This window comes from Mus caroli, unplaced genomic scaffold (genome assembly GCF_978045245.1).
Source record: "Mus caroli unplaced genomic scaffold, Mus_caroli_1 scaffold_19, whole genome shotgun sequence".
Taxonomy (NCBI): domain Eukaryota; kingdom Metazoa; phylum Chordata; class Mammalia; order Rodentia; family Muridae; genus Mus; species Mus caroli.
Genome location: NW_028227274.1, coordinates 77,718,027 through 77,732,549, shown reverse-complemented (window position 1 = coordinate 77,732,549; position 14,523 = coordinate 77,718,027).

Below are 14,523 nucleotides of genomic sequence, written 5' to 3'. Positions count from 1 at the left end.
AGCTTTTCTCTTAGGACACATGTCTCAGGTTCTAGCACTGTCAATATGGGTTCTATGTCATGGAGTATGATTTAAATCTAGTCAGGTTGGTTACTTTCAAAATGTCTAGGTCACAATTGCACCAGTTTATTATGGAAGCAGGTCACAATTTTAAGTTGTAGGGTTTGTAGCTAGTTGATATTGGGGATTGCCTTTTGTCTCTAGTAGTATGTAAAGTATCTTCCAGCACCATAAACATTAGTCAATAGGGGTGAGGCTTCTACTTTGGCACTGGTTTGATTTCTCCATGTTGAAAGACATGAGTAAGTACTGTCTCTAGCAGTAGAACTCTACCATCAGATTGTGAAGGGAAATCAGTAGCCTTGGCAATGGCTTGTGATGTTGGGGTAGGGGTCTTGGATGGGGATCATTTGGCCAGTGACTCAACAATATGTAATCCATTCTTGGCACTGGAGGTTCTACTTGGTTTTATAAGATGTCTAGTTCTGGCATTTTATTTGCCATTATATGGTAACTCTATTTATATATATTTCATATAGGAAAACATTTTAGGAATGTTCCACAGTAATAGGGCTTCATATAGATTTTTTTCTAAAAGCCCTTCATGTTTCTTTTCCCTTTCCCTATTCCCTTTTTACCGTTTCCTCTCATCCTGCTACCCATTTAACTGTATTATTCTAGTTTATTCTTTATTTCTCCACAATATCATATTCTATTTCCCCTTCTTTGGGATATCCTCTCCTCCCCTCTGGTCCCTTATTAGTTACCTAATCTCTGTGGTCATTCAGATTCTAACACACATATTGAAAGCTTCTGAATTAACATATACATGTAAGAGAAAATATGTAATGTCTTTTGGGGTATGAGTTACATGACTCAGAATGACTTTTCTGCCTCTATCTGTTCATTTGCAAATTTTGTAATCTCATTTTTGACATCTAAACAATATCCCATTATGTAAATGTACCCCATTTTCATTATCTGCATTAGCTGAGGGACATCTCAGAGGTTTCCAGTCTGGCAGTTATGAATAGAGCAGCAATGAACACGACTTAGTGAACACCTCTGTAGTAAGATGCAGAGTCCTTTGAACATACGCTCAAGAATGGCATAGCTGGATCTTGAGGTACTGAGTTCCCAGCTTCCCGAGGAACCACAACATTGGTTTCCACGTGGTCATACAGGCTTGCGCTCCACCAACAATGAATACATGTTCCCCTTTCTCTGAGTCTTGGCCAGCGCGCTCCACCAAGATGAAATCTCAGTAGTTTCAATCTGTATTTTCCTGATGGGTAAGGATCCTGATGGGTAAGGATTTAAGTGTTTTGCACCAATTTGTGTTTCATCTTTTGAGATGTTTCTCTTAGCTTTGTACTCATTACTTAACCAGGTACTCATTTCTTGACGTTGAGGTCATTTTAGTTCTGTATATGTTTTAGATACTAACTTCTACAGATGTATAATTAGTCAATACCTACCTTTTCCCATTCTTTATGCTGCCACTTTGCCTGAATGACAGTGCCCTTTGCCATACAGAAGCTTTCCAGCTTCTTGAGGTCCTTCTCATTAATTATTGATCTTAATCTCTGTGCGATCAGTGTTCTGTTTAGAAGTCCTTTCCTTGTGCCAATGAGTTAAAGATTATTCTCTGCTTTCTCTTCTATCAGATTTAGCACACCTTGTCTTATGTTGAAGTCATTGACCTATCTGGAGTTGAGTTTTGTACAGGGTAAGAGATGTGTATCAGTTTGCATTCTTCTACTTGTAGCCGTCCGGTTTGGCCAGCACACCATTTGTTGAAGTTGCTGTCTCTTTTCCAGCGTGTGTTTCTGGTTGCTTTGTCAAAAAACAAAAACCAAGCCCCCCTCCCCAAACCAGATGTCTATAGGTGTGTGGCTTATGTGTGGGCCTTTAATTTGATGACATTGATCAACGTGTGTGTTTTATGCCAATGTCAAGTTGTTTTCGTTACTGTAGCTTTGTATCACTGCTGGAAACTAGGGCTGATCTTGATGCCAGAAGTTCTTTTATGTATCAGAAGTTTCAAGATTGTTTTAGCCACTCTGGGATGTGTGTGTGTTTGTGTGTGTGTGTGTGTGTGTGTGTGTGTGTGTGTATGTTGATGTTGTTCCCATTTGAAGTAAAAGATTGATATTTTTATTTCTGTGAATAATTGTGTTGAAAAATTTTTATGGGGATTGCATTAAATTTGTAGATTGCTTCTGATGGATGGTCATTTTCCCAATATTAATTTTACTGATCCATGAGCATGGGGAATCTTTCAATCTTCTGATGTCTTCTTCAACAACTTTCATCAGTGTTAAAATATTTATTTTTCAAGTCTTTTCCAAGATATTTTATTTAAGGCTATTTAAGGCTATTTCAATCACTCCTTTCTCAGCATGTTTGCCACTTCAGAATAGGAAGGCTATTAACTTGTGTGTGCTAATTTTGTATCTTACTATTTTGATGAAAACATTTATCACCTGTAGATAGTTCCCAATGGAATCTTTAAGGCATTGTCTAGCAATGAGATACTTTGACTTTTTCTTTTCAAATCCTCTTGTTCACCTTTAGTTGTCTTATTGCTCTAGATAAGACTTCAATTACTATATTGAATAAGTATGGAGAGAGTGGACATTCTCATCTTATTCTTGATATCATTATAAATAAATAAACTTATATATAAATTTCATTATAAATAAATGTATTTAAATACTGCCTTTGTCAAATTATTATAGTGAAAATGGAAAGATTCCTCCACTACATTATTCAAAGTATAATCAACTCTGATTTTATGTTTGTAAAAATCAGTAAGTTTTTGTGTTATTGGACTTGAATGAATATAGAACAGCCTTAGGCTTTAGAGGATATTTCCTCAAGTATGAAGAGATTCCAGTCTTTTAAAGGGTGACAATACTGTTGACACAGTAATAGAATGGTCCTCAATGTGGAACCAAACATCTTGGTTTGTAAATTCAAGTGTTATAGTGTGTTAGAGACTTATGTATAAATGTGCAGTAATGTGACTGCAAAGATAAGCCACTTCTCTGGATACATTAGCCATTTGGCACAAAATACACATGGATCAGAGCCTCAAGTCCGAGTTACTAAATGCTTGAGCTGTGCTTTTAAGTCATTGAAAAAGCAGTGGGAGAAAAAGAACCTATTCATATAGATAGCTGGGGGAAATGGACAGAAAGAAAGGCACAATTATATGACTCTTCTCTCTCATATCAGCATAAAAAGCAACCCAAAGAGGATTATGAATTTATATCTTTTTAAAGTATAAATAAGATATGGATAAAATATAAACATTTGCAATCATTAATAACAATATGTTTCTGAAGTCCAAAACAATTAGAAGGCATAAAATAAGCAGATTATTACATACAAAACTCAAGTACCACACAGTTCATATCAGCAAAGTTCAGCAGTAATTTCTGGAAGTATGTATAACCAATAAAACATTTTACAAATTGAAAAGAAGTCAACAATGAAAGGAGAAAAACTTGTAAAAACAATTTGCAGATCAGGAAATGCTTGTGTGAATGTTTTAATAAAAATTGAAAACAGAAATCAAGATAAATCAGTTTACTATTTCATATGGCTTTATGGTGAAAACAAAAACAGAAATGATGCCCATACAAAAATCACATGATCTGGCTTTCTTTCCTCAAAGCAATGGCTCACTAAAGGAATTACAATGAAATGTATGCCCTTGTATATTTGCTTGTGAATAAATGTGCATCCAAGCATACACCCATGTTGCTGGGGTTAAAGATTTGTGGTGATGCCAATTCTCATATTCTAAGTGGGAAGAATCTCTTGCCCAAGTTTCATTTTTCATTATCTGTCATGAAAATGTTTTTATGCTATCACATGGAATCTCTTATGCTTTCCTAACATACAACCTAGTTAAACATATCTTTGTTGATATGGGTCCTCTGTAATATGGCTTTACAAAACCAAATGATACAATACAATATAATATATTGTACAAAAAGTAAAATATTTTTGACACATTTCCCATTAAGTAACTTTTTAGAGATTGTTGAGAATGTGCACAATTGGTGATATTGGAACAGCATGGACAAAGGAAAATAAATATCGTGTTATACTGTTAGTGTTCCAATAACTGGAAGAGGGAAAAGTCAGCTCTCTCCAGTGGAATATTACTGGATATATCCCAGGGACACTCCCAGCACAAGGCAGCCCCAGGCCCAACAAGAGTCTAGTAACAGAAAAAAGCCTCTTTGGACGGCAATGGGTCAGTTTTGAAAAAGAAGCAGAACTTGGAAGGAAATATGCCAAGAGTTTAACAGAGGTTATTTCTGGAAGAAGGTGGAAAGATTTAAACACGATCTTACTTATTATTCCCCAAAGTGCTATAGTGTTTGAAAAGCAAATAAATAAAAAATAAACAAATTATTCAGTCAAATACTGTTTTCTATACCATATACATTATATATGTATGTATGTATGTATGTATGTGTGTGTGTATATACATACATACATACATACACACACACACACACATTAGACATAGGTATAACTTCTCTATTTTTTTCACTAGATATTTTCTTTATTTACATTTAAAATATTATCCCCTTTCCTGGTTTTCCCTCTGAAAATCCCCATCCCCTCCCCCTGCTCACCAACCCACCCACTCCTGCTTCCTGGCCCTGGTATTCCCCTATACCTGTGAAGGGGGATAAAACCTTCACAGGACCAAGGGTCTCTCCTCCCATTGGTGACTGACTAGGCCATCCTCTGCTACATATACAGCTAGAGCCATGAGTCCCACCATGTGTTTTCTTTGATAGGTGGTTTAGTTTCAAGGAGCTCTGGGAGTACTGGCTAATTCATATTGATGTTCCTCCTATGGGGCTGCAAACCCTTTCAGCTCCTTGGCTCCTTTCTCCATCTCCTTCTACCATATTTCTCTCTTCCAGATTTACAAGAGAAATTGCTACAGTGAACTTCTTAGGAGATGTCCTGGATTATTCAAGGGCTGTACCCTTCAGTCAAATAAGTCCTATGCCAATGTCTGTTCTTGTAAAACTCACAAGAAAACAGTACACTTGCTGACTGTTGGAGAGCATGTCCTGAGAAGAGGGATAGCCTCAAATCCCACCCTGCTCCACATCGCTAACCAACTCTTCCCATGGCCATTGGACTTTAGATTCACTTAGCTTCTGAGAGCAAATGACCATTTCCAGATTGGCTTCGGTAATTAATCCTGTGCTTCAGGAGTCTGCGTTTCCAGGCAGCTCGCAGTCCTAGACACAAGTATGTAGTCCCTGCAGGAAACCAAGGAGCCACAGAGCCAAGCACAATGAAAATCGCTCACTTTAATATACTTAGATGTGCCTGCAGTAGAATGCTTGCCTTAAGAGCAGGTGATAGTACAGTGCCTTTCCTTTCTGTAACTGCAGCTTCCTCCAGCTTGCCTCCCCCACCTCAGGCACTGACATTCAAATTGACTTTTCCCATTTATAACAGTGGTTTCTGTCTTGTTTTTTTTCACCATTGTCCACTGAGACCACCGCTGTGATTTTCTGCCGATGCACAAGACAGAAGAAAGCATCCCAGAAGGTGATGTACCACTTACTTCAGTCATTTTGCTAAAAGACACTCAAGTGTGGACAGAGTCGTCAGAGAAAATGAAAGAGAACTACATGCTACTGTCAGAAATGCTTCCTCATCAGTGGTCCAATTTTCAGAAAGTCGACTAAGAAGTCATGTGCTCTCTGGCTTTCAGACAAGAAAGACATGCGCTGTAAGGCATCAGAGCTAGGAGTTAAAGAGCATTCCTTTAAAAGAAAGAAAAGGTCTCAGAAGATGGCTTCGCAGTGAGCCAGTCTTGCTGCTCTTTCAGAGGACCAGAGTTTTGTTTCCAGCATCTACATTGGCTGCAGGACATGCTCTTCTGGCCTCTGAAAGCATGAATGAATGCATGAGCATGTGCGCGCGCGCGCGCGCGCGCGCGCGCACACACACACACACACACACACACACACACACACACACACACACACACGGTAAATCTTTAAAAAATGGAAATTAAGAAAAAAGTAAAAAGTTCAGATAAAGACAAAGCCTTACTTGGAAACTTTAGGGTTTTGAAAGACAATATCAAAATGACCCAGTGCCAGCCAAGGACACTGAATGTTTACCAGCTGCTTTCTGCTCATGTGTGCTCTAGGAAATGAAAGTGACGACCTAAGTGCAGAGGGTGGGATAAGGAAAAGAATGGGTTTGCGGTTGCTGACAATGAGAAACATTAATGTTAGGAAAAGAATGCAAGTAAGACTAAGAAAGAAAGAATGGAGAACACACCGTGCAAGTGAGTGAGACGAAGAGTGAACTGAGAGGCTTAGAAAGAAATAGTTCCAGGTCTTTAAAGTTTACATATTTATTCACTTGCTTTGTGTATGTGTTTGTGTGTGTGTGTAAGGGTGTGTAAGTGTGTGTGTATGTGTGTGTGCGTACGTGTATGCGTGTGAGTGCGTGTGTATGTGTGTGTGTGTGTGTGTATGTGTGTGTGTGTGTGTGTGTGTGTGTGTTCACCTGGGCATATGAAAGTCACAGGGAAGCAGGCAGGAGTTAGTTCTCATCTTCTACTTTATCTGTATCCAGAACTGAACTCAGGTCACCAGGCTTGGCAACAAGAAAAGCCTTCACCAACTGAGCCCTTTTGCCAGCCCACAGTTCATATTTCTTAAGTGTTGCATTCCACAAAACAACAATTTCTAAGATACCAATAAATGCTACAAGGGAAAAGTAAAACAAAACCAATTCCAAACGAACAGAACCAACTCTGTGGTCAATTAAATGTCATGATTCTCGGAGCTTTTACTATGAGACTGTGTTGTCTGATTGCAAACAGGAATCTATAACATGCTTCATTTAATATTGGAAATTGTTTTTACTGACAGAAAGTCTGCTAACATTGGGAAATAACTCCCTGGGAAAAGATAGTTGTCAGAACTCAGCAATGTCTAGCTGTAACTTTGGACCACTTTCATCCTGTACTGAACTTTTAAACTTTTGTTCTGGACAATAAAGGAGTTATCCACAATAGTCCCAAATCTCTTTTCTCGTGGTTTGAACAGGATAACTCATGCCCAAATCTTCACCTGTGAAAAGCAAACTAAATTGTCTGTTTACTCTATAGGCAATGTTCACCCAGGTTCCACCTTAGGGGAGGGTTCTGTCAGTGAGAAGAAATAAGCAACTGGGGGATGACTCAGAAGTCCTGGTTAATTCAGTAAAGAAATCCAGATGAAATACTGACATTCACTGAACTTTTCTACTTAGAATGGTCACAGGAAGACTGCAGCTAATGCCCCAGTACACTGTAGGTTGGTTGTGCGGCTGGCATTTCTGTCTAGGTCCACACAAACCTCCAAAATGTATGGAACCTCTGTAAAGCCACTTCTTCCTCCCACATTCAGTTAAGAAATGCTAACTTGGGACTTCAAGTCTCAGTTTCAAATGCAGAGGTTAAAAAATAAAACAAACAAAACACCATCCCTGTCTTTATAACAAGAAAAAGCTGGTTATAATGAAAGCCAATGAGTTTATAGATGACCTATCAGAAATGAGAAGTTGTAGAGAAAACAGAGACAAAATAGAGAAAGAAGAAGGGAGGGAGGGAGGGGGGAGGGAAGCAGAGAGAGAAAGAGAGAGGGAGGGAAGAGAGGGAGACACACACACACACTGAGAGAGAGAGAGAGAGAGAGAGAGAGAGAGAGAGAGAGAGAGAGAGAGAGAGAGATGGAGGGACAGATGAAGGGATGTTGAAGCTAGGACCTGCTTAGGTAGAAGTAGCAGGGATCTGAAACACTTAATGAAAGTTTTGGAAAATTGCTGGAGGCCATATTTAAATGAGAAACTCCTGGGATCAGAGTCTTGGAAAATGTACCTTTCATTTAGGACTAGGAACCCACCAGATTTAGAAGAAAAGGATCCTAGGAAGAGCCTGTGTGGCTCTGATAGGAAGCAGAAAAGGGGGAAGACTATTCAGAGCTTTCCACACCAGTCTCTTACACCTTGGCTCATGGCCACATGTGGGGCTGGGAAATGGAACCATTTCTGAATACACAATAACAAAATATTAATTCAAATCAAATGCATAATGAATCCAACGTGTTTCTGGCAGAGCTTGACTACATTGCATCACATGGTTTTACTGTAGCCTTGACTCAGTATGCATGCTGTGTGCTGCCCAGCTTTTCCACCACCCAGTACCAAAAATGCTGCCTGAACCAACTTGGCTCAGAATGGATACAAACTGAACTTCAGTGTTTTTATGCACCTGCAAAGTTTTCTGCTCTCACACAAACACACCAGTCAATTATAGAGAGCGCAAAGTTTTAATGTTTTCCTGCAATTCTCACCATAAAGAGTTTGGGTTGTACTGTGTTAAAGGTTTATTTTCTTCTTGGGTGTGTTTGTTACATGTGGGTGTGTTTGTTTGTGTATGTGCATGCTTGGTTGTGGTCCAGCAAGCCTCTGGAATCTGCCTAACTTTAACTTCTCAGGGCTGGGATTACAGGCACGGGCTTTTCACACGAGTGCTCGGGACGCTTGGCTCCTCATGCTTTCCTGCGTCATCTCCACCGTCAAATCATAAAGCAAAATACAAGAAGATTCTTAAATAAAGAACATATATAGGTTAAAACGCTAAACCAAGAATTAGAAATAGATTTAGTTGTGATGTGGATTGTGAAATCACCAGAAAGAGATTTTAAAAACACCATGAATAACATTCAACGCTCAGCTAAAAGTGAAATCTGTAAGAACATAAAGATGATGTAAGCAGAAAATTTAGCAATGACAATGTGTAAAAGCAGGTACTAGAAGTTGAGCACTGTAACAGAAAGGAAGACTGCTTTGTGAGGGCAAAGCAACCCAATGAGGGAGTTAGTGGAGGTGAGGAGATGGTAGCATGAAGTGCCCACACAGAAACTCAGAGTACAGAAAGAAGGGAAAATAACAAAACACAATATATAAAAATGGAGGAACAATAATGGAATATATATACATACACACACACACATATATACATACACACACATTCATATATATATACATATTGTTCTGAGAGAAAAAATTATATATATAATATATATATATATATATATATATATATATATATATATATATATAATGTGAAAGAGAGGGAATTATTACTGAGGACCTTAAACTTGCCTCTATTTCTGTGCTATTTCTACAGATATGTATTTATGTGTATATTGTATAGAACACCAATAAGAAGAGAAAAAGCACTCCAATTATATTTTTTAAAGTGATAAAGACAATTATTTAGGTAGAAGGAAAATTAGTTAGGGCTATACAATGAATCTATACAAAGATAGATATACTAATGGATAAATAATAAGTGAGGTTCAAATAAGAATTGTTAGTTATCTGAGAGAAAGTGTTTAGGACAGTAGTAATAGCAGTGTATTGAGTCATTATATTATGGGAAGAAACGGCTTTTGTAAGGTAGGTTTTTTCATGGGCAACAGAAAAAATGTGGACTTTGGCAGTTTAAAATGTATATTATATTTTGTTTGATATATTTTATTTTAAAAAACAGGTTAGTGAATGGATGAAAACCTAGCCACTAAGGCGAAGGCTAACCACTGAACTGTCAGCTGGACATCCAGGGAGAGGGACAATCAGGTTTCTCTAATGGAAGGACACTGAAAAAAATCAAACAGTACAAGGGAAGCTTCATGCTCAAGAGTAGCTGATCAGCATATGGTGGACTGCACAGGTTTCTGTGTGCTTTTATTTGATTACAGTTTTTAAAATCTGTTTGGGTATTGTTTTTATAAGTTTTGGGGGGGGGTTGTTGTTGTATCAGGATTTATGTTTTTTTCATTTTTTTCTTTTTAGTAAAAACGTTAAGCCGGGCGTGGTGGCACATGCCTTTAATCCCAGCACTCGGGAGGCAGAGGCAGGCGGATTTCTGAGTTCGAGGCCAGCCTGGTCTACAAAGTGAGCTCCAGGACAGCCAGAGCTATAAAGAGAAACCCTGTCTCGAAAAAAACAAACAAACAAAAAAAAAAACCAAACAAAAAAAACCTTAAAACATCGTGTAGGAAAGGGGAGATGATCTGGAAGGAGTTGGAATACGATCAAAATGCATTTAAAATTGTTTTTAGAAAACAAAAATATAATAAAAAACAGTTGAAGCTGAGCTTGGTCTACACAGTGAGCAATGTCTCAATCACAACACAAGCAAAGTATTACAGAGCTGAGGAGATAGATCAGAGGGCAAAGTGCTCTTTCCATGCTAGTGTGAGGACCTCAGTTCGAATCCCCAGGACCCATGTAAGTGATGGATGCAGAGCTGCATTCCTGTAACTCTGGTGCTGTGGACGCAGAGACAGGCAGGACCTGAGGGCTCAATGATCAGCTGAACAGCAGCACTCATAATAGCTCTAAAATGTGTGCAGAATAAACGTAGCCAACGGGCATGGGGGAACTCTCTGAGGGAATGAAAGATACTTAAAAAAGAAATTGAAGAAGACACTAAAAGATGAAAAGACCTCACATGCTCATATATACATAGAGTTAATGCTATGCAAATGCCCATATTACTGGAATAAATCTACAGAGTCAGTGCAATCTCCATTAAAATCCCAATGCCACTTTTTGCTGAACTAGAAAAATAATATGTCAATTTGAGGCTGAGCAAACCCCAACCATGATGACAAAGGATTATGTATCACATAAGTAACTTATAGAAAATATAATTAAAAGAACATATTGTGTGTTTTTATACATGTGTGTATATTGTCATTCCTACTGAACCCATAGCAGACAGAGATAATTGGCATTATATTTTTTTCTTGCTAAGCCTAGACAGGTTTTCTTTTTTTTTATATAACTACTATGATTTAGGCACCTAATACTAATCAATCAGAACTGACATTTAAGATAAAATCTACTTGCAAACATAAAATTACATTACTGAACAAACGAGAAGTCAGAGACTGTGAGAATTTAAAGAATATTCCAGTTACTTATCGAGACAGATAGTTAATGGAAAATTCAGAGCTAATGGCTAATAGCTAACATTTATCTAGCTCCTCAATCTATCAGTCACTCTTCTGAAAGCTCGATGTGTGGGAATTCATTTAATCCTCAAAACATTCACGAGAGATACTAGTTATTACAATTCTTGGTTTTATAGATGAGGCAAACACAGCACAGAGATGCAATCGGTAGGCTTGGGATTTGGATCGAGACATCCTTGACCTGTAATCCACACTTGTGACCAAGATGTTAAATTGCTCATAGACTATAAACAAAAGTAAAAATTTCTGGCCTTAAAATTACTCAATAATTCCAAAAGACCTTAATAACAATTTTTGTAAGGACTCAATGTTTTATCTTTTAACATCTTCTGGGCAATGATGGCACATTTTTCTGGATCTTCCAGTGACATTATTTTTAAAACCACTGTGGTGGAAGCTTTCAGTAATTTTAGGGATGGCAGCAACTGCATCACCATAACAACTGACAACTCAAGTGAATTTTTCGGAGCTCCTCAGGTGCTCTGATTCACATAGCTGCTGGGGCAGTGTTAGAGGAGATAGATGATGGAAACTTTGGGCCAGGATTCCAATGATGCACAGTCTGACAGTCGAAGTGAGTATTGTCAGACACTTCTCAGGAAATACAATGGTGTTATTGCTGATGTAAGGAATTCTCTTCAGCTCAATCCAAATAATTCTACTGTTATGGCAGGAATGGCTATTCATATATGGCTATGTGAATACTATGGGAAGGAACAAATAAACAAAGGAGAACCCGTCCATCTGCTCGCAATGTTTTGGAAAAGGACAGAATCAGATAGTGCAGATGTAACTTTCATTATCTGCATTAAAAGGTGTCAAGATACTAAGAATGGATCAGAATCCGTGAGGTACCTGGGTCTTAGAGGATGCTGTTATTGAATGGAATATGAAGTAATAATCATTACACGGATGATCAAGAACCAGAAAAGTGATATACATGTGGAATTTTCAGAGAAAAAGGGTCCTCTGCTTTGGTGGAACACTGTTCTGTGGAGGGTTACAGTTTCAAATTGAGATTTCCTCACCCTGTCATACCAGAAAAGGGCATGTCTAACATGCTCTCAACAAAGGCTGAAATTAAAATAATTCAGAGGCTGGGAGATGGAGGGGCCAGGAGAGGGGTCCACAGAGAGGCAGTTTAGAGCCCATGTCTCACTATTCAAGATGCTGGGATGCACTGGTCAGATCAAAGATGAGGAGAGTGCTGGGCTGGAGGGTGTTGCAGCTTTAAGCAGATTGTTCCAGCATGTCTGCTCTCGTGGTTCTGATGAGGGGGAACATGCCAGGAGCAAACCACTTTCACAGTCTGGACGACAATCTTGAGTACAAACTGGTTTGATGGAGGGAAAAGAAGGGTTGAGATTGATCCTCCTGATGAGAGGGAATGGAAAGAAAATATCTGTCCATCCCCTGGAAGCCATCAGTAATGGTATTTCATCAGGATGGGGTAGGAGCTGAAAGCCTTTCTCTGATTCATGCATGCAAATGCAGATTCACAGGCCTTCTCCTGTGCAGACCCATTGCAGGCCATTGCAAGCATCCCCACCTGTTGTAAAATCACATTTTCATTGTCTGTCATACCCAGAAGATAGCCTTTCACAGCTATTCTTCTTATCTCCTAGCTCAATGCTAACATTGTTCCTCTCTCCTTTTCCTTGATGCTTTCTGGGACTTAGATGTATAAACATTTTCCCTGGGGATAAACACTGAACCAATCCTTTTTCTCTGGGCCTTGAGTAGCCATGAATCACTAAATCACTATCTCCAACACTACCACACAGTCTGTTCACTGTTTTATCTCCTATTATATATAATGAAAATAATGGCTATAAATTTTCATCATTTTATTTAAATAAACAATACCCCTGTTCTGCACTGACTGTTGGGACAACTAGATCCAAAGCTCAAGCCTCTGGGGTGGCTCTGCTCCCACTGAAGCCTAATCCCTATACCTGCACAGATAGCTGGTCCCACTTTAGTCAGTTGATTCTTCTTTATCATGCAGTGTAGTTTTTAAAGAATTTTAAAAGAACAAATAATCATATAGAAGACCCAAACATGCATATACCTAAAACAAGAAAATATATTGAAGACTTCACAAGAGTTTCCGCAGAATGAAGCAACTACTAGATTGAAAGAGAAATTCCAAATTATGAAGGAAAAAATTGTGAAGAAATTTAAAACACTGAAAAAAAACTCCATAAATACCTCCATAAATTAAAAAATGGTTAGTCAAATTTTAAAAAATTATCAGAAAGCATTATCACAAACTGGTTTCAGGCATTGGCGATAAGATGAATAACATAATAGAAACAGACACACATAGGAACATATATAGGGGCATGAAAAGTCTGGGACACATTCAAGAGAACATGCCTGAGAATTTATAGTATATACAAAGAAGTAGAGATAAAAATCAAATGGAACATGCAATTTCATGAAGTTACAGACAAAAACTTTATAAACTCAGAGAACAAAATGGCTATCTAAACTCAAGAGGCATTTAGAAAACCAAATAGATATGGCTGGGAAAAAAACCCCACCCTTCTTTGATGAGTCATAGTAAAGATATAAAATCTACAAAATAAATTACTAGAATTAATATAAGAGAGATGCCAATGTACATACAAAGGCAAGAACATCAGAACAACCCCCTCAGACCTTTCATCAGCCACCCTAAAAGTAAGAAAAGAAGGAGATAATGTATTGCAGTCTCTGAAATTTAATAAGTGTAAACCAGAAATGCTATATGCAATAGCGATATCTTTTAAAATTGATGGGTAAACAAGCATATTTCAAGACAAACACAAATTAAGGCAGTTTATGACCACCAAGCCAGTATTGTAAAAATTCTTAAAAGAAGAATCTATGAAGGAAGAATGATAGACTTCTGCACAAGAATCCATGAGTGGATGCACTCCTTATGAAAAGGAACATGCAAACAAAGTAGAGTTGGAGAGTTAGGAAACGACCTGTGCAAATACAACAAACAAGAAAACTCATAAAACTTAAGGGAGAAGGAAAAGAAATACCAACAATCTAGGAAAACATTATTAATCCTAGTTATTTTTACCTGTCAACTTGACAGAACCTCAAGTCATCTGAGAAGGAGATTGAGCGTTGCCCAGATCAGAAGATCAGAATAGCCTGTGAGCTACTATGTATGGGGAATTGTCATGATTATTAATTGATATAAGAGGGCCCAGCCCACTATGAGTTCCCTGGGAATGTGGTCCTGGACCATCTAAGAAAGCTATGTAAGCATGGGTCTGTGAGCAAAGTAGAAAGTAGCATTCCTCCGTAATTTCTGTTTAAGGTTCTGCAGGATTCCTGTTCTGACTTTATCAGTGATGGATGTAAGATGACCTTATCTTTCCTTATCTATTGGTCAGATAATTTATCACAGCAACAGTAAAGAAAC